At 44.6% G+C, this 20,083-nt stretch overlaps 1 long non-coding RNA gene across 2 annotated transcripts in view; it reads right to left on the bottom strand.

Annotated features, from left to right (window-relative positions):
* LOC142493695 (uncharacterized) overlaps positions 1-20,083 on the bottom strand; it is a 64,083-nt gene that overhangs the window by 15,457 nt on the left and 28,543 nt on the right. For both annotated transcript variants that reach the window (XR_012801187.1, XR_012801188.1), the window contains 2 exons: positions 19,133-19,163; positions 5,105-5,160 (listed from right to left, as the gene is read on the bottom strand). This is a non-coding gene — a long non-coding RNA (uncharacterized LOC142493695). The remainder of the gene's footprint in view (positions 1-5,104; positions 5,161-19,132; positions 19,164-20,083) is intronic.

Here is a 20,083-nt window from a genome sequence, read left to right as displayed (position 1 = left end):
TCAGATCCCGCTGCCTGCATGGAGGTGGTAGCGGGGGGTTTCTTCTCCCCACCGCTGTCCCTGGCGCTCCCACTGCCTGCGCGGGAGGAGGGGGGGGAGCGGGTGGTGGTGCTGGTCACGGCCTTTCCTCTGCTCCGACCCCACCCCCCGTCTGTGTAGAGTGAGAGAGTGTGTGTGTGTATGTATATATGGGAGAGAAAGTGTGTGTGTATATGGGTGTGTGTATGTGGGTGTGAGTGTGTGTAAGTGTCTGTGAGTGTGTGTAAGTGTGTAAGTGTGTGTAAGTGTGTGTAAGTGTGTGTGAGTGTCTGTGAGTGTCTAAGTGTGTGTAAGTGTGTGTAAGTGTGTGTGAGTGTCTGTGAGTGTCTGTGAGTGTGCATGAGTGTGCGTAAGTGTGCGTAAGTGTGCGTGGGTGTGTGTGAGTGTGAGTGTGCGTAAGTGTGTGTGAGTGTCTGTGAGTGTCTGTGAGTGTGTGTGAGTGTGTGTGTAGTGTGTCAGTGTGTGCAGTGTGAGCAATGAGGAGTGTGTGTGCAGTGTACAGTGTGTGTGCAGTGTGTGTGCAGTGTGTCAGTGTGTGCAGTGTGAGCAATGAGGAGTGTGTGTGCAGTGTACAGTGTGTGTGCAGTGTGTGTGCAGTGTGTCAGTGTGTGCAGTGTGAGCAATGAGCAGTGTGTGTGCAGTGTGTCAGTGTGCGCAGTGTGAGCAATGAGCAGTGTGTGTGCAGTGTGTGTGCAGAGTGTGTGCAGTGTGTCAGTGTGTGCAGTGTGAGCAATGAGCAGTGTGTGTGCAGTGTGTCAGTGTGTGCAGTGTGAGCAATGAGCAGTGTGTGTGCAGTGTGCAGTGTGTGTGCAGTGTGTCAGTGTGTGCAGTGTGAGCAATGAGCAGTGTGTGTGCAGTGTGTGTGCAGTGTGTGTGCAGTGTGTCAGTGTGTGCAATGTGAGCAATGAGCAGTGTGTGTGCAGTGTGTCAGTGTGTGCAGTGTGAGCAATGAGCAGTGTGTGTGCAGTGTGCAGTGTGTGTGCAGTGTGTCCAATGAGCAGTGTGTGTGCAGTGTGTCAGTGTGTGCAGTGTGAGCAATGAGCAGTGTGTGTGCAGTGTGCAGTGTGCGTGCAGTGTGCAGTGTGTGTGCAGTGTGTCAGTGTGAGCAATGAGCAGTGTGTGTGCAGTGTGGCAGTGTGAGCAATGAGCAGTGTGTGTGCAGTGTGTGCAGTGTGTGCAGTGTGCAAAAATAAAAAATGAAAAAAATTTTTTTTTTTTTTTTTTTTTTTAAAACGGGAGCCACGGGAAAACCGCGTTATAACCGAATCGCTGTATAACGAGGCGCGTTATAACGGGGTTTAGCTGTATATATATATATATATATATATATATATATATATATATATATATCGCACTTATTAAGAAATTGATGAATCTTAATCCGCGCCCCACTCAACTTCTTAACTGTGAGTCGAAATTTGTGATATATCTGATTAAATGCCCTTGTGGCTTGTATTATATCGGCAAAACGGTAAGGATGTTGAAAGAGCACATAGCCATCCATAGATCCACAATACGGAAAGCATTACAGGCTGATGTTGAAGACCAAGAGTTCAAATGCCTACTAGTAGCAAAACATTTTAGAGATCTAAAGCATTCACTGGCGACATTTCGGTGTATGCCAATCTTACAGGTCCCAGTACCCATACGGGGTGGTGACAGGAATAGACTTTTGCTACAAAATGAGGCTAGGTTAATCTTTGAGCTTAAGACTGTTGCCCCATATGGACTCAATGAGGATCTCAAATTGGGATGTTTCTTATGACTTTATCTAGAAATTTGATGAGCATGTGCCTTCATGGTTTTCCTAATGTTTTGCACTATACACTCCCCTCACATGTACATATCTTTGTATCTTTGGGTGTTTTTTTAACTTCTTGTGTGTGGGTCTGTTAGTGGGTATGGTGTAGCACTGATCGTATGGTATTGATGCATGTGACGATTATGTTATATTGTATGTGTTGGTGTCCCTGGTATTACCTACAGGGACTGCAATTAGTTACATACACTTGCACTTTTTATTTATTTATTTACTTATTGTCAGTGTTTTTGTACACCCCTGCCTCTGCCCACTGCCCAGTATAAGTATCGCATTTCTTTGGTGGTTTAGTCAACATTTAGGCACCCTGACCTCTTGGGACCTGTGCCCGCGTTGCCGTGACAACACTGGGACGCTAGAGGTCGCATTGTGCGTATGAGCAGCATTGCACGGCATGGCTGCACATGCGCAGTTGGAAGTACTGGTGTAAAGGGTCTGATAGCGCCCCACTCTTGGGGCGCATGCGCGCCACTAGGCAGTGGCGGTGCAAATGCGCATGACGGCCACAGAGTGTCACGTCACCAAGGGACGCGACGGAATAGGAACTGCAGGAAGGGCTTGTATATCCATGATGGCGGTGCGTTCCACGGATGGGCTGCGGGTCACAGGCAGTTTTGCGGGCTTTGTGGGGTCCCACACTGGTGAGTGGAATATTTTGTTGATTGGTTTGGGTATATTGTATTGTATGTCTTTATTTATATAGCGCCATTAATGTACATAGCGCTTCACAGTAGTAATACATGGGGTAATCAAATAAATAACAGATAATATAAATAACAGATCATGGGAATAAGTGCTTTAGACATAAAAGTAACATTTCGGAAGAGGAGTCCCTGCCCCGAGGAGCTTACAGTCTAATTGGTAGGTAGAACGTACAGAGACAGTAGGAGGGAGTTCTGGTAAGTGCGTCTGCAGGGGGCCAAGCTTTATGTATCGTGTTCAGAATATCCACAGTGCTATTCATATGCTTCTTTAAGCAAGTGTGTCTTAAGGTGGGTCTTAAAGGTGGATAGAGAGGGTACTAGTCGGGTACTGAGGGGAAGGGCATTCCAGAGGTGTGGGGCAGAAAGTGAGAAAGGTTTAAGGCGGGAGAGGGCTTTAGATACAAAGGGGGTAGAAAGAAGACATCCTTGAGAAGAACGCAATAGTCTGGATGGTGCATAACGAGAAATTAGGGATGAGATGTAAGGAGGGGCAGAAGAGTGTAAAGCTTTAAAAGCGAGGAGAAGAATGGAATGTGAGATGCGGGATTTGATCGGAAGCCAGGAGAGGGATTTCATGAGGGGAGATGCTGAGACAGATCTAGGAAAGAGTAGAGTGATTCTGGCAGCAGCGTTTAGGATAGATTGTAGGGGAGACAGGTGAGAGGCAGGAAGGCCGGACAGCAGGAGGTTACAGTAATCAAGACAGGAGAGAATGAGGGCCTGAGTCAGAGTTTTAGCAGTCGAGCAACAGAGGAAAGGGCGTATCTTTGTTATATTGCGGAGGAAAAAGCGACAAGTTTTAGAAATGTTTTGAATGTGAGGGGCGAATGTGAGAGAGGAGTCGAGTGTGACCCCTAGGCAGCGTGCTTGGACTACTGGGTGAATGATTGTAGTTCCAACAGTAATGTGGAAGGAGGTAGTAGGGCCAGGTTTGGGAGGAAGTATGAGGAGCTCTGTTTTAGCCATGTTGAGTTTAAGGCGGCGGAGGGCCATCCAGGATGATATAGCAGAGAGACATTCAGAAACTTTGGTTTGTACAGCAGGTGTAAGGACAGGTGTTGAAAATATATTTGTGTGTCGTCGGCATAGAGGTGATAATTAAACCCAAAAGATGTTATTAGGTCACCTAGAGAGTGTGTGTACAGAGAAAAGAGAAGAGGTCCCAGGACAGAGCCCTGGGGTACCCCCACAGAGAGATCAATAGAGGAGGAGGAGGTGTTAGCAGAAGAGACACTGAAAGTACGATGGGAGAGGTAGGATGAGATCCAGGATAGAGCTTTGTTCCGAATACCTAGAGTATGGAGAATGTGGAGGAGAAGAGGGTGGTCCACGGTGTCAAATGCTGCAGAGAGGTCGAGTAATATGAGCAGAGTGTAATGACCTCTGTCTTTGGCAGCATGGAGGTCGTCAGTTATTTTAGTGAGGGCTGTTTCGGTGGAGTGAGCAGAGCGGAAGCCAGATTGTAGAGGGTCTAGGAGAGAATAGGTGTTGAGAAAATGGAGCAAGCGAGAGAATACAAGACGTTCAAGGAGTATAGAGGCAAAAGGCAGGAGGGAGACAGGTCGATAGTTAGAAAGACAGGTAGGGTCAAGCTTGTTGTTCTTGAGTAATGGTATGACTGTTGCATGTTTGAAGGAGGATGGAAAGGTTCCAGAGCAGAGGGAGGAGTTAAAAATGTGTGTGAGCGTAGGGATTATAGTAGGAGCTAGAGGTTTTAGGAGATAGGAGGGAATGGGGTCAAGAGGGCAAGTGGTAGAGGGAGAGGAGGCGATCAACAGCGACACATCCTCCTCTGAGACAGTGGAAAAAGAGTCAAGGAAGGCAGGAGGAGAGTTAGGAAGAGGTGTAGGATGGGAGGAAGAAACAGAGGGGATGTTCTGCCGTATGGATTCCACCTTTTCCTTAAAATAGTCAGCAAAGTCCTGAGCGGAGATGGAGGAAGGAAAGGCAGCTGAGGGTGGTTTGAGTAGAGTATCAAAGACAGAGAACAGTCGGCGTGGGTTAGACTTGTGCATGTTGATTAGTGCAGAAAAATAGGCTTGTTTAGCTTGCGAGAGGGCAGAGTTGAAACAGGATAGCATAAATTTGTAGTGAAGGAAGTCTGCGAGAGTGTGAGACTTCCTCCAGAGGCGTTCAGAGGAACGCAGCATCCGCGTGTGGGAATTTAGCCAGGGTCTAGGGTTAGAAGGGTGAGTGCGGCAGAGAGAAAGCGGGGCATGTAGATCAAGAGACGAGGACAAGGCAGAGTTGTAGTTCCTGACCAGGTTGTCAGGGTCTGTAGCAGAGCTGAGAGAGGAGAGGGTGGAGCTTAAAGTGGACTCAAAGTCAGGTAAGTGAATAGAGCGCAGGTTTCTGCAGAACCGGGGGGTAGATGGAGGTGGAGAAGGGGAGAAGCGAGATAGAGAGAATGAGATGAGGTATATATGTTATGTCACTGGCACTCATTCACTGCATCTCCCTGAGGAAGGTCACATCTTGCTGACCGAAACGTTGGATGCAGTGACGTGTATTTCTTATGTGAATACAGTTCTTTTGTACCTACCTGACTGTGTGCTGTCTCTTTTTCCCGGACCAACATCTGGTAAATATTCATTTTATCTGTGCAAATGGGATAAGCATCAGTGGATCAGTAGTTTACAGTGTGCCAACTGCCCTTGCTTTTTTTTGTATATATATATATATATATATATATATACAAAAAAAGCAATATATATATATATATATATATATAGTGACAAAAACCCTCCACAGTAAAGCATATATAGAATAATATTTCCATTTGCTTTATGCTTTACTGTGGAGGGTTTTTGTCACTTTTTTTACCCACTATAACTTAAATAAGTGTGGTGAACCTATCCCAAGCTTCATTTTGCAAAGCCAGTATAACCAACCCCACCCTGATGAGACCCATTAAGGTCGAAACAGCTGTCTGTGGGTAGGTTTACTGTCTATGCATCTTAAGTCAGGCTGTGCTTCAAAAGATGTGCAATGCAGCAAGCATAAGCTTATAGGGGGCCATATTATATGGTTTTGAAACAAAAGGTGGCACAGTGTGCTCATTTGCATGTCATTTCCCAGAAACCCTTGCTTTTGTGGAAGCACTGTATGCTGGGAGATAATGGGGAAAGGCGGGGTTAAAGACCTGTATAAGGCCTGGGACATAGTGGTGTGAGCAAGGCTGAGCCGTGCTGAGCCGCGCTCACACTCGGCACTGAGCCCCTGCAGCCGCAATGAGAGCGGCTTTAGCAGGGGCTCGCACACGCGTCCGCATGCTTGGGGGTGCGTGTGTCTCACCAAGATTTCAAATTTGGCACTCGCCGGAGCGCAGGGCTGGTCACGTGAGCGGTTCACCCATTGAGGGCGAACCAGCTCCGTGACGTCACTGGCCCGCCCCCAGACCCGCCCCCGACACACCGCTTTCCCTGAGCCTTAACGCGCCTCTGCAGTGATTAAATAACTATGTCCCAGGCCTAAGGCATGCACATGAGCACACAGTAATATTTCCATTTGCTATATATATATAAAGCTCAACCTCGTTATAGCGCGGTCCTCGGGGGCCACCCGATCCGACCGCGGTAGAACCGGGGTCGCGCAAATTTGTTTTTAAAATGGCCGCCGCGCGCCCAATCGGGAGGGAGTAAGGAGGGAAGGAAGGAAGAGGTGGCCGGAAGCCCTACACGTCCCCCAGCAGCGGCCATCTGAGTCAAGCCGCAACCTGCTCCTTACCTCCCACCACGGCATCCATCCCCCTCCACCGGCATCTACTTCCTCCCCCCCGAGGCCCCCACACCTACCGGCCCTCCGCGGCATAATCAGTTTTGGGCCTAGCCCACATGGCCCTCTGAGTCCCAGCCTGCTCCTCACTCACCCCCCCTACCGGCATCCACCCCCCCCCATCCTCCCGACAGCCCCCTCCTCCCGACACCCCCCCTCCTCCTGATGCCAGCTCCGCTCCGATCTCAGCAGCTGACACCAAAGGTAGGGAGGGGGTGTGGGAGGTGTGGTGTGAGTGTGGTGTGCTGTGCAGTGGAAACAAAAAGAAAACAGCGCACAACGCCAAATAGTGAAGTAAGTAATAGAATGTATTACATTCCTTGAAGAAGTAGTTAGATCTACGAAACATGTTGGATGTATTAATGCCATAATTTTGCCTATATTCATCCTTTGGATTTGTATCACTATCAGCTTATATTGGCTGCCACCGTGCTAACTGAGCGATTTCTGCGCCGGTAAGAGACTGTAAGGGACTCTCCTTCTTCCTCCCTATTGATTCCTCCATTGCCACGAGAACTGTGACATCACTCCGCTATACCACGTGACGGAGCGGCATCGTGGCACACTGTGTAAGCCCCTGCAGCTGCGGAAGTGTTTGCAGAGCAATTCCAACAGCTTTGGACTACCCTAAGATCATAGCAGCTGGGAAAAGCAGCAAATCTACACAGGAGAGACGGGGGACTGTAGGGGAATTCCCCTGGAGGCAGTATATCGCCGGTTGAGGAGCGGTCCCACTAAGTCTCTGAATCTGCAGTATTACCAGGCTGCTTGAAAGGAATCCCCTTGTGAGCAGCGTCCTGCTGTGTGAGGAGTGCATGAAGGATCCCATGCCCCAGAACCATCATAGAGGCTCCTGCAGAGACAGCTGAGTGCCAGACCGTCCTGTTTTACAGCTACAGAGTGGTAACCAGTGTGTTATGCACTAAATGCACATGTTATTTCTATCTGATGTACGCAGATTTTTTACCCCTTTAACATTGTAATACATTCTATTACTTACTTCACTATTTGGCGTTGTGCGCTGTTTTCTTTTTGTTTCCATTTCTTAGAGTGTGTGGGGTGCTGAGCCACCCCTAATGTTTATAGCAGCAGACGCCCTTATCAACCACACGGTTATGTTATAATTTAATTATTTAATCACTTATTCACTGTGGTATTGTGGTTTACTTTATTTATATATGGTTTAGGCACTGCACTGTATTCAATTATAAGGAGATAGATAGTAGCGCACAGTTTATTTCTGTTTTTCCACTGTTTGTGCTGTGCAGTGTAGGGTGCTGTGAGTGCTGTGAGAGTGTGCTGTGAGAGTGTGCTATGAGTGCTGTGAGAGTGTGCTGTGAGTGCTGTGAGTGCTGTGAGAGTGTGCTGTGAGAGTGTGCTGTGTGCTGTGTGCTGTGTGCAGTGAGTGCTGGGAGTGTGTGCAGTGTGTGCAGTGAGAGTGTGTGCAGTGTGCAGCAAGTGCTGGTAGTGTGTGCAGTGAGAGTGTGTGCAGTGTGCAGTGAGAGTGTGTGCAGTGTGCAGTGTGCAGTGAGAGTGTGTGCAGTGAGAGTGTGTGCAGTGAGAGCGTGTGCAGTGAGAGTGTGTGCAGTGAGAGTGTGTGCAGTGAGTGTGTGCAGTGACTGCTGGGAGTGTGTGCAGTGTGCAGTGAGAGTGTGTGCAGTGTGCAGTGAGTGCTGGTAGTGTGTGCAGTGAGAGTATGTGCAGTGTGCAGTGAGTGCTGGGAGTGTGTGCAGTGTGCAGTGTGCAGTGAGAGTGTGTGCAGTGAGAGTGTGTGCAGTGTGCAGTGTGCAGTGTGCAGTGTGCAGTGTGCAGTGTGCAGTGTGCAGTGTGCAGTGTGCAAAAACAATGTAAAAAAAAATGTAAATTTAATTTTTAAAATTTTTTTTTAAATGGGAGCCACGTGAAAACTGTGTTATATGCGGATTCGCGCTATAACGGGTAACGCTATAACGGGGTTAAGCTGTATATATATATATATATATATATATATATATATATATATATATATATATATATATATCGTGTCAACATTATAGTTTAAAAATCAATTCACATGGTATTGTACTCACTGATTGTATTTTCTTTTCTGCTACTGTATTGGTGCTAGTTTTGGAGATAAGGCTGGGAACCCAACGTTGCCTTAGATGTGATTGCTATTTAAAAAATGTTTTCCCTCTTTTGCACACAGATTTCAATCCAGAACTGGTTACAGTTTCATCATATGTTTTTTTTAACAAATAGTAAAAATGACACAATGTTTCGGGGATTGACCCCTAGGTTAGGTGTTCGGTGTGTTCTGTGGCCAATTGCTATGATATACTTCTAGATATGTTGAGATAGATTGTTATAGACTCTGATACACTATCCTGCCACTTTACTATATATGCATTTAATCCTATTTGGTTATTGTTGACTAGCATATGTACAATATGAGAACATATGTGCAATACCCTTATTACGGTTTTTCCATAGAGTACATAATACTGTGAGCATAATGATACTATTGTGAGAGCTTATATCTATCACACTTATCACTTTGGATTTATCCTACAAGAGCTGAGAAAGCATTTATACACCACATGTTCATCTTTGATGTGAAGCAGGAACTCTGGGAATACACTTAGCATTCACACAGATTACTGTGTTTAGTGAATAGTTCTACTTTACGTGTATATATATATCTACAGAACTGTAGTGCCGACGGTAATTCTAACACAAACCAGTGGCAATCGCCAAAAAGACCCAGGTACATGCTGGGTACATACTGGGTCGTGTTTTAGGTAAATTTAAGGCATTTCTGCATTGACTAATGGCCCATCAGATTAACAGCGGGGGTCCCTGGCAGTCCCATTCTAACTGAAAGAGATTGCCAGGGACCCCTGCTGTGTTAATCCGATGGGTCATTAGTCAATGCAGAAATGCCTTAAACTTGCCTTAAACTAGCCAGATTACACCCAGCATGTACCCAGCATGTAACCGGGATAGTTTAAGGCAAGCCTTAGAATACTCGTTGTCTCGTCTGTATATACCCAGTTAATATTCCTTCTCGCGCACTCCATTACGGGGACATTTTATCCATATATTTTTTCACTGTAAATAATAAACACACATTGAGTCACTTATATTTTGATGAAATAAAATGTTATTGTTTTTGTTTTTAACAAATATCTACTGATCCTATGTTTATCTGACAGCCAATACAGTAAATAACTGTGGGACCACTGTTGTCCTCATACATTATATTATAACACTCTGAGTGCAACTTGTAAGAGGATCTTTTTGACCTCTAGGGATCATTTATATATAGAAAACTGTGACATCATCTATTGCCCACTGGGCATGTGTGGAAAAATGTAAAAAGTACAAATATCTTGTGATCTGGTTCAGATGATACTTTTTTTTTATACAGACTTCTGCCTTTATTTGTTTACAGGTTCTCAACTTTTCTTATCTTTATTTTGTCCAAATACAGGCCAGCTTTCACCATCTGAACTCCGAAGAGGAGTTTCTAATTAAAACGTATGCTTGCCTTCTCTCATAAACTGTCCTGGCATGTGCCTAACAATGCTCTGGGGTTTTCAGAAAGGATTTACAGTTGAAATTAATATGCTTATTGTCTCCCCACAAACTACTATATGTGTAATAAATTAAACACCTGATTCTAATTATCCCCTTTAATTTAGCTGATAAAACAAGGGTTCCGCTTACTTTTGCACATACCCTGACTCTTAATTACTCATTGTTTGTCTAATTCATATATCCTTTTCTATCAAAAGCCATGGAATTAGTCAATATAAACCTTATTGTATACAGGCATACCCAACATTAACGTACGCAATGGGAACGGAGCATGTATGTAAAGTGAAAATGTACTTAAAGTGAAGCACTACCTTTTTCCCACTTCTCGATGCATGTACTATACTGCAATCGTCATATACCTGCATAACTGATGTAAATAACGCATTTGTAACAGGCTCTATTGTCTCCCCGCTTGCGCACAGCTTCGGTACAGGTAGGGAGCCGGTATTGCTGTTCAGGACGTGCTGACAGGCGCATGCGCGAGCTACCATTTGCCTATTGGGCAATTTGTCCTTAGTCGCGAGTGTACTTAAAGTGAGTGTCCTTAAACCGGGGTATGCCTGTATTTAAGAAAAGACTGGTTTTGATTAAAGGTCATCATGGAAAAACTTTGATATTTCCATAATTATCATTGGGGATCACAAACATTATCTCATCACTGTATGAATAATCTAGAAACATATAAAATATAAAATGAATATCTGATCTGAAGTTGAACTTTTTAACATGTCAACTCTGACCTTGTATCGGGTGAAATATAACTAGTACGCTTTTTCAGTGGCAAGTTAATTATTAATGTGTCATGTGTTAAAGTTTTTTGCAAGTCATTATGTAAAGGTTATTTTTTTTTTTATCTTGTAGTTTATTGTACTGGTTATTTACAATGCAAACTTTACGAGGTGAACTTTTTTTGTGTTTAGGCTAATTACAACAGAAATAAAGTAAATACTCTAGGTGAAGCTGGCAATGCATGTTTAATTAACCTACAGAATTTCTTTGTGTAGTTGGTGTGTGAGTTTTATTTATCTATTCTTACAACCGCTGTCAAGATCTCTTATGCATTTCCATACTTGAAGATAACAGCTATATCCATAATTACACAGCTACAAATATGACCATTATTAATTATTGCGTATGCAGGAAAGATTTGGCAAGTAGACAAACTGTTTCAGATGAGTCAGAAGCAACATAGAAACATTAAACTGATTGCAGATAAAACTAGAGATTTGCTATTTTCTTCCCTTTTTTAAATTAAGTTACGCATTTACATTGCTCTGAATTTCCCACCTTTTGCCAGAATTTAGCAAAAAATGGCAGCAAACAAAGGCCACTTAACATAAAAATAGTCACATTTCATACTGTACAGATCTCTAATAAAAAAAACAATCAAGTCACAAAGTCTGCTCATTTTATTAAGGGCTTGTAGAGACTTAGGGGCCATTGCACTAAAGGTTACTAAAAAAAATTGCAGGGGAATTTATATTGCGTTTTTTTTTTGAGCGTTGCTATCACGGTATTCAGAAAGCCTTGATTATCTGTCATAGCAAAATTCCCAAAACGGGCGAGTTGCCGCCAGCAACAGGATCGACCCTCTGAAAAGGCCTAACCCGGCGGTTTATTTCTGCTGCAGAGAGAGATGCTCAGAGAGAGCCGCCTCTCCCAGCAAAAATCTCGCCCGAAATGTATGTTTATAAATATACATTTTCTTCCTAGTGTAGATGATCAGGGGGTCTCCGGAGCAGAACAGCATTGGTTTGAGGTCCTTCCCGAGATACAGGACCCGTTACGGGATGCCGGTATCTCCTATGCATTGGATTCCCGCGTCACGTGACGCGGGACATTTCCTTGAATAGGAGATACAGGCCTTCCATAACGGGGCCTGTATCTTGTGACGTAGGGGGTCCCCGGACCTTGAACCAATGCGGTTTTGCTCCAGAGACCCCCTGCTCCTCTACACTAGGAAGAAAATGTATATTAAAAAATATTTAGTAAACACCAATACACAACCCACCCCACAACCCACCCCCCGTGCCCCTCCATACTTTAAAACCATGATTAATTTTTTAACATACAGGATTAATACCCCAGGTGGACGGAGGTCCCTGGTGGGCCTTACAGGTGTCCGCAGGCCCCACATTGCACCCCCGTGGGGTGCCCTCGGGTGTCTGGGGTTCTCTGGTGGTCCCTGCTAGGTGCCGTGGGCCTCCAGGTGGTACTCACGGGTCCCCGTGGGCTCCAATGAGTCCACAGGTGGTCCCGTGGGTGTCTGGGGGTCCCCAGGTAATCCCCACAGGTGTCTGGGGCAATCAGGTGGTTCCCACGGGGATCTGGGGCCCCCGGGTGGTCCCTGCAGGTCCACGGGGCACCCACAACTGTGGGGCCCCCGGTTCTTCCCCACAGGTGTCCCCGTGGGTTCCCAGGTGCTGTCCGTGGTCGTCCGGGGGTCCTCGGGTGGTACCTGTGGGCATCCGGGGATCCCCAGGTGGTCTCCATGGGTCCCCTCAGGCCTGCGGTACCAATCCGGTATGTAAAAAATAAAACGTTGCCTACATTTAAATCAATACACCCCCCGCCCCCACCACCAAACACATACAGTACAGTAATGGGCAAATAAGATCATGTCTATTCACCACGCTTTGTGAGTTAGTCTACACCCCCTGCTAGCCCAGTCTCTTAATTAGGCTAGTACCCAAGGACCACTGTCCTTTCCACTACTATTAACATACACCTATTAATTGTTAACACTACAATACTACTATCTACCATTATTCATCTGCACTCCACTTTGGACAATGAAATTGCCAATGCCTGCAATAATATAAACTATTATAGCATCAGCCTTCACTCTGGCATTTTTTACTGCAGGCACTGACATTCACAATATACGAATAAGTGATTAGTGCGCAGCTGATAATTAGTGAAGCATTAAACAGTGAACAGTGCACAGTGAATTAAACAAATTATTCAACCTTAAATGTGGAGAAATCACTAGTAATGCATCTGCAGCCCTTCTTGGGGGTGTCTCGACACCCCGGGAGCTATAGAAAAGACAGGAAAACAAGGCGCACAACGCACATAGTGAAGTATAGTTAAATGTCAATTTTACTCAAATAAGAATTAAGTTCTGCGTACATCAATATAATAAAAAATGTGCAGTTGGTAATTGGGTATACCACACCAGTTGACGGCTGCAAACGGCACTCCTCACTCAGTTGTAGGGTGCAGGGGATCAGCAGTCATCAAAACCAGGCTGGTGGTCGCAAAAGCCGTCTCGCTCCTTGTCAGGATGATGTGCACGTCAGTCCTTGCTGGAAATCGTCCCGGAGCACAGGGTCCACACCGGCGTGTAGCAGCCTCCGCTGGAGTCCGCGCACCAGCACGTTTGTCACGTGCCGCTTCTCCTCATGGAGCGCCCGATGATGACGTCACAGTCCGGTCACACGCTCCTAGGAGGCGCCTGCAGGGGCTCGCTGTGTGTGGGGCAGTGAAGGACACACGCCGCGGCTCGGGATACAGATGGCTGCACTGGTTCTTGCAAGAATCAAGGGGACACTTACACGAAGTGTTTGCACCAGCATGGGGGTACAGGAAAATGAGCAATGACACCCTCCAACGCGTTTCGTAACTCGTGGTTACTTCTTCAGGGAACATATGTTTTTTGCCCATTACTATACTATATGTGTTGGCCATTGGGGCTTGTTGGGGGTACAAGGTGTGGGCTGTTAATTGATAGGTTGTAGGTATTTTAAGGTTTTTTGGACGTAGAAGGGGAGAGTGAAGGCGGTACTTGACCCAGAATGGGTGGTTAGGCTTCTCGGGTGGGTAGCGGGAAGGGTTAACGCCTTCATTACCATAGTGATTACCACTGCTATGGTAATGAAGGGGTAAACTCCTCCCGCAACCTTCCTGGTAGGCCTAACCACCCACCCTGGGCCAAGTACCCCCATTCACCCACCCCCTGTTCCCCTAACAAACCAGCTACTGTGCCTTAACCCCTTCATTGCCTTAGCGGCTAATGTGATTTATTAATAATAGAGTGCGGAAGAAGGAGGTCTCTTGAGCTGAACCACATTAAGTTCAGCCTTGGAGACCCCATGCTTCCCGAATTACAGGCCTCGGTATGGGGTGCCATTATCTCACTGCAGTATTTAAATCCCCCGGTCATGTGAGCCGTGACGCAGAGGATTTAGAAATGGTGAGGATATCATCATGCCATACTGGGGCCTGTATCTCGGGAAACAGGGGTACCGATGTTGAAATGAATGCTGTTGAGCTCAGCAGACCCCCCTGCTTCCGTATTCTATTATTAAAAATCACATTGGACGCATGCGTGACGGTGAGGTGAATGGATGCTTAGTCCCTGAGCTTCACTTCCACCGGCGCTAATTATATCAATAACTTCAGCAAAAGCGCGAACTTCGCAGCCAATAATATATTAAACTCTAGGGATGGCAACTAGCAAAACAACACGCAGGAAAACCCAGCCGGCCTCCACATACTTTAAGAGAAATGAAACAGCACAGGGAGATAAGCCGGAGACTCCAGCACTGCCAGCAATTACAGACCCTGACACAGATACCCCAGATACTGAACCAGGGGATATGGAGATAGTGCGGTGCAAAGACCTTAAAGAATTCTGCTCACAGATGAAGAATTTTTTTAAGACAGAGCTATGGGCCATCAGAAAATATGTGGACACTTTGGGGGAGCGGACAGATTCACTGGAATCTAAGGGCCTCATGCAGTAAGCAGAGGAAAAATGCATTAGCCAGTTTAGCAATTAAACATGTTTTTGGCGTGTTAAACTCGCTGTATGTTGTAAGGGGCGAATCCCTGGCGAATTAATTAGCCACCACCATTTGATAAAATGGCTAGTAACCGGTGGCGAGACGGCTGCCTGGCGAGAAACTGCCGAGAAGTCGTCCCCTGCCGAGATGTGTTTGCAGCAGAGAGAGATCCGCTGCTCTCTCGGCGCAAACATCAGCACATTAAAAATTATTTTGAAAACCATTTTTATTCATAGTGTACATGTGCAGGGGGTCTCTGGAGCTGAACCGCATTGGTTTCAGGTCCGGGGATACCCTGCTTCCCGAGATACAGGCCCCTTTATGAGGTGCCGGTATCCCTCTGCATTTAAAGGTCCCGATCACGTGACCGTGGAATGTAAACAAAGCAGAGGGATACCGGCACCCCATAAAGGGGCCTGTATCTCGGTAAGCAGGGGGTCCCCGGACCTAAAACCAAAGCGGTTCAGCTCCGGAGACCCTCTGCACATCTACAGTATGAATAAAACACACATATCAATAAAGACTCGTTCCTTACCTTTGCGGCTATCTGCTATGGTAGCGAAGCAGCATGAATATTTTTTTAATAATACTGTACAGTGTGCAGGGGGTCCCCCGAGCTGAACCGCATAGCTTTGTGGAGCAGGGACCCCTGCTTCCCGAGTTACAGGCCCCGGTATGTGTGATCGGGTGGGCAGTGTCGCCGCCATGTTTATAGCGTCCCATACGCTACGTGCCTGCAATAAACATGGCGTCCACACTGTAACCGATGCCCCAAACCGGGGCCTGTAACTCGGGAAGCACAATATTATTAAAATAAATTAATGCTGCTTCATTACCATAGCGGATAGCCACTAAGGCAATGAAGGTAATTGCCCCCAATAAACATTGCAATACACAACATACAATACAGTAAGGGGCACCATTACTATTATCCACAAATGGATAATAGTGCAGTTGACCATTTAAAATACATACTGAACAATAAAGACATTAAATACATATAGCACTCACCCATGTCCGGCTGCCATGATGAAGGCCATCCTCATCTTCCTCCTGCCCATGCCCCATCCGCTTCTGCAAAACAGACACAAGAATAAAAACATCCAATGTAATGTCCCCGAACCCCTTAATCACCATAGCGGTTATTAACCGCTACAGTCATTAAGGGGTTAACCCACCATCACCCACATACCCTCCCCCACTAACCCCCACCCCTGAGGCCTAACCACCCTCACCTACTACCCACAAGGGAGTCCTACCACATACCCTTGGGGCCAATACCCCCTCCCCCCAGCACATACAGTACAATAATGTGCCAAATAACTATTATCCACATAGGGATAATACATTATTTGGCCATTATTAAACACATTAAATACCATAGTAAAATAAAGAAAATTCTACTAACCTCTTCAATAAGAAGGCCCCGTCGCCAGCATCATCATTCTGTTCCGTTGCCAAAATAATAAATAGCCAATACATTTCAATGACAATCACATATCAATGTACCCCTTAATCACCTTATCGGGTACTAACCTCAAAGGTAATTAAGGGGTGAAGCCATCCTGCAATGGCAACACCACTTATCCATAACATCCTCAATGAATGAAAAAGCAATTTCCTAAACAAATCTCATGTAATCATTCAATCTAAAGCCTCAAATGCCACTTAAAACATTGAATTTACATTGTATACATGTAGCATAAAATGTAAGCTACATGTACATACTGCAAATCAATATTAACAATACAATAATCCAACTAAAATACCATTACATCACAAGAAGTATATTATGTAATCCAATAAAGTCACCATCAATGAATTAACATACATGAATTACATCCCTAAACAATTAAAATAGCATCCATACCAATTACACAATTAACTATAGCAACCGTTACAGAGAACAAGTTAGCATCATACAAAAAAGGACACCAAAAATTACAATATACTAAAGCAAGCCTCACCATTACCTACAGTACAGCATAGAAGCCAAAAAACTACATCTCTCTAATAATAAAATACATTTAGCACACATCTATGCATAGCAGCATAGCCACAATCATTTACAATACTGCAAATCAAGCTTTTACAACACTATCATTTCTTACCCTGTATGTATATATCTCTCTAGACATACATACATACATACTTACATACAGTGGCAAGAAATGATTTACATTAAAAAAAATATACACATGAAAAAAAAAAAACACATTTACATTAAATACAATTCTTTATTTAACTTACCATTACTTGACCCACTCACTGACTCCCGTTGATCTGCTTACTCACGAACCAATCCACGAACAGGAACCCATAAAATAAAAAACCATAAAATAATAAACATTAAAATAATAAAACACGGCAATCCAGGGGTCTTCTAGTTGTAATCCATCTTCATCTGTATTCTTCTATCTTCTTCCGGGGTCTTCTCCCCGTCTGGTGCCACGCCCTGGTCTTCTTTCTTCAGTAGGAGGTCCTTCCTCCTCGGCGTCTGGCTTCAAAATGAGACGACATAGGCTTTTAAAGGCCTATGACGTCACATTTTCGTCATATGGTTCCCACGGCGCTGATTGGGCCGTGAAAACCATGTGTTTTGTCCGATAAAAAAAAAATGATGACGTCACTTAAAGGCAATGAAAGCACAGCCAATCAGAATGGCTTTGCTTCAATTGCCTTTAAGATGATGTCATTAAAAGAAACATGGCCGGCCTCACATGGTACGGCAGCCAATCAGAGCGTGGGAAGTCTATCCCTACTCTGATTGGTTCTAGTACTCGGTTTAGTTAGTGTGGGGCTGTTGTGTGTGTTTTCTTTTTATTGTGGGTAGTGGGGGTGGGTGAAGGGGGTATTAGCCCCAACGGTGGTTTGTTTAGGGCTTGTGGGTGGGTAGCAGGAGGCCTTAACCCCTTCATGACTGTAGCGGTATTAACCGCGACGGTCGTGAAGGGGCTAAGTGCACCTGCAACCCACCCACAAGCCCTAAACAAACAAGGGCCAAATACCCCCTTCACCCACCCCCGCTACCCACAATAAACCTGGCACGGCTCTTTAACCCCTTCATTACCTTAGCGGTTAACCGCTAAGGTAATGAAGTGGGCTTTAAATGCATTTTTCCTGCCTCTGAAGCATGCCGGGGGGGTCCGGTGCAGGTATTAATGGTATCAGCTCCGGAGACCCCCGGCATCAATCATTGCCAGGAAAAAGGCCTGAAATTTTTCTAAGTGCCGATCCGCCACTCATCCGCTGCCTCTCAGCAGCAACTTGCCATCTTTTTCTTGCGTGGCTGATTCGCCAGCAAAACGCCATTCTAGAGTGGCGAATAGCTCCGCGTAGCTACTCGCCACTACTAGAATACAGCGTGGCGGAAAATGTTTCATTTTTAGGCGGAAAGTGCCTTCTCGCCTCGCCACCGGCGGAAAAAAAAAACGCCAGCCAAACTGGTGTTTTTTTTGAATCTCGCCACTTTCTCGCCCCTTACTGATAAAGGATAGCCTTTTTTGGTGGGAAAGTGTCGAGAAGTGCCTTTCCGCCGCTTACTGCATGATGCCCTTAGTTAATATAACATGAAATCATTAATGGTGTGGTCGATTTATTTTGAAGCATAGTTTTTGAGTTTCACTAAGCAGAGAAAACAGTTTTGCTCATTATATTTCTGTTCACTTTAATGACGCAGGGCCAACTGTTTGTACCGTTTACTAAACCTGGCATTTTGTAAATAACACGTTCCCTGGTGGGCAGCACGAGTGAGGAGTGCGTAATGAATCTGAACTATTCAACATTCTGTTAACTATCACGAAATATCACAATCAGTTAATATTCCTTATGATGAGGTCCCCAAATTATTTTGCACAAAAACATGCAATAATACATGCAAAAAAATAAAAATAACTAGCTGATCTACATTTCACTTTCTTTTTAATATAGTATTGATGATACAATCCAAACTGGAAAGTCTTGATACTTTCTTAAGTACTGGCTACTTACAGTTTTTACTTAAATGTAATCTTTGTAACTCCCATACAGTATAGTAAAAAGCAGGGTCACCTGCAGTTAATAATGTTTCAACTTCCATTTACACAAAAGGCATTGTTAACTGTGCATCGCCCCTACTCACTACTATATAGAAAAGGGGGTTGTGTCACAGTGTTTCTCTTTAACTATTGTTCTCTGAGCCTTCTTTAGTTACAGTACATATTCTCAGCTTCTCTCCCACTTGATTTGTGCCTTCCAAGCTTCAAATGATGTCTGGGATGGTTAGAATTCAATCAGGTCACACCTCTGCTTGTCAGGACATGGCACCTCCTTTGCCCTGATTCATCCCATCACTTCATTTCCTTTCCATGGCGGCCGGCAAAGAGGTTGCCTCATTAGACATAAATAATATAATAATAACACAAGCAGTCAGCATTTTACTTCTCAGTTACCTGTCAAATCGCCTTTCTTTTTGGTAGAGGGCTGAACAGGGGAAAAAGTAATGGGGAGACAGGTTAATAAGCCAATTATTTTTCTTCACAGTTCGAAGTCATTAAAAGCACTCATAGCCACAAGAAATCAGGGGTGAGTTATGACAATGGGACAGGAAATACTAATGTATGTGATAATGAAGGACAAATAGGCATCTATATTTGCCTAGACAGAGGTACTTATCAATAGGACTTCTTATGGCCCATGCAAGTGAATGGGCTATAAGATTCAAGATGCCGTATATATGCCCCAGAATGTGCCATTAGTAAATAATAAACATGTACTTCAGACATCTATAAACAGAGACATTAACTCATAAATAAATAAAGTGCAAATTGTCAGCATATTACAAATTTAAATCATGTTAAATCCTGAGAGCTACCTCTTCAATGCAACCATACAAATTTGATAATGCTAGGCGTCAACAATCAGCAATGATACCCTAAACAGGGTAAATGACCAAGCAAACATCAGGAAGATTACGCACAACCAATTATGATCTGTTATAGAACTTAATGTGATATTTTTGACATTGGGCAGACATAGTCATTATTCTGCGGTGAGTACTGTGAAGGTAGCAGTTAATGAAAACATTGCAGACAAATGGAATTTAGGGGCTTACACAGTTAATTACATATTTTGACTTAACATGTCATCTGACTCATATGATTGCTCAACATACTGTATGAAACTTGTTTTCTTTGACTTTTTAGCACATGAAATACATGTTATATTTATAATGGATAATGCATGTAGAGAAATACTTTGGCTGCGGTTCCTTTAAAGGGTTATGAAATCTGGTAACATTAGCCTGCATACTATGCAATCCCTCAAACTGTAATATGACCTCAACAATTCTCAATGGAGCAAACAAAACTAGAATAACAAGTGTTGTGGCCAAAACTACTTTT

This window comes from Ascaphus truei, chromosome 1 (assembly GCF_040206685.1).
Source record: "Ascaphus truei isolate aAscTru1 chromosome 1, aAscTru1.hap1, whole genome shotgun sequence".
Taxonomy (NCBI): Eukaryota; Metazoa; Chordata; class Amphibia; order Anura; family Ascaphidae; genus Ascaphus; species Ascaphus truei.
Note: the sequence above shows the minus strand (reverse complement) of the source record. Positions and strands in the feature narration are given on the sequence as shown.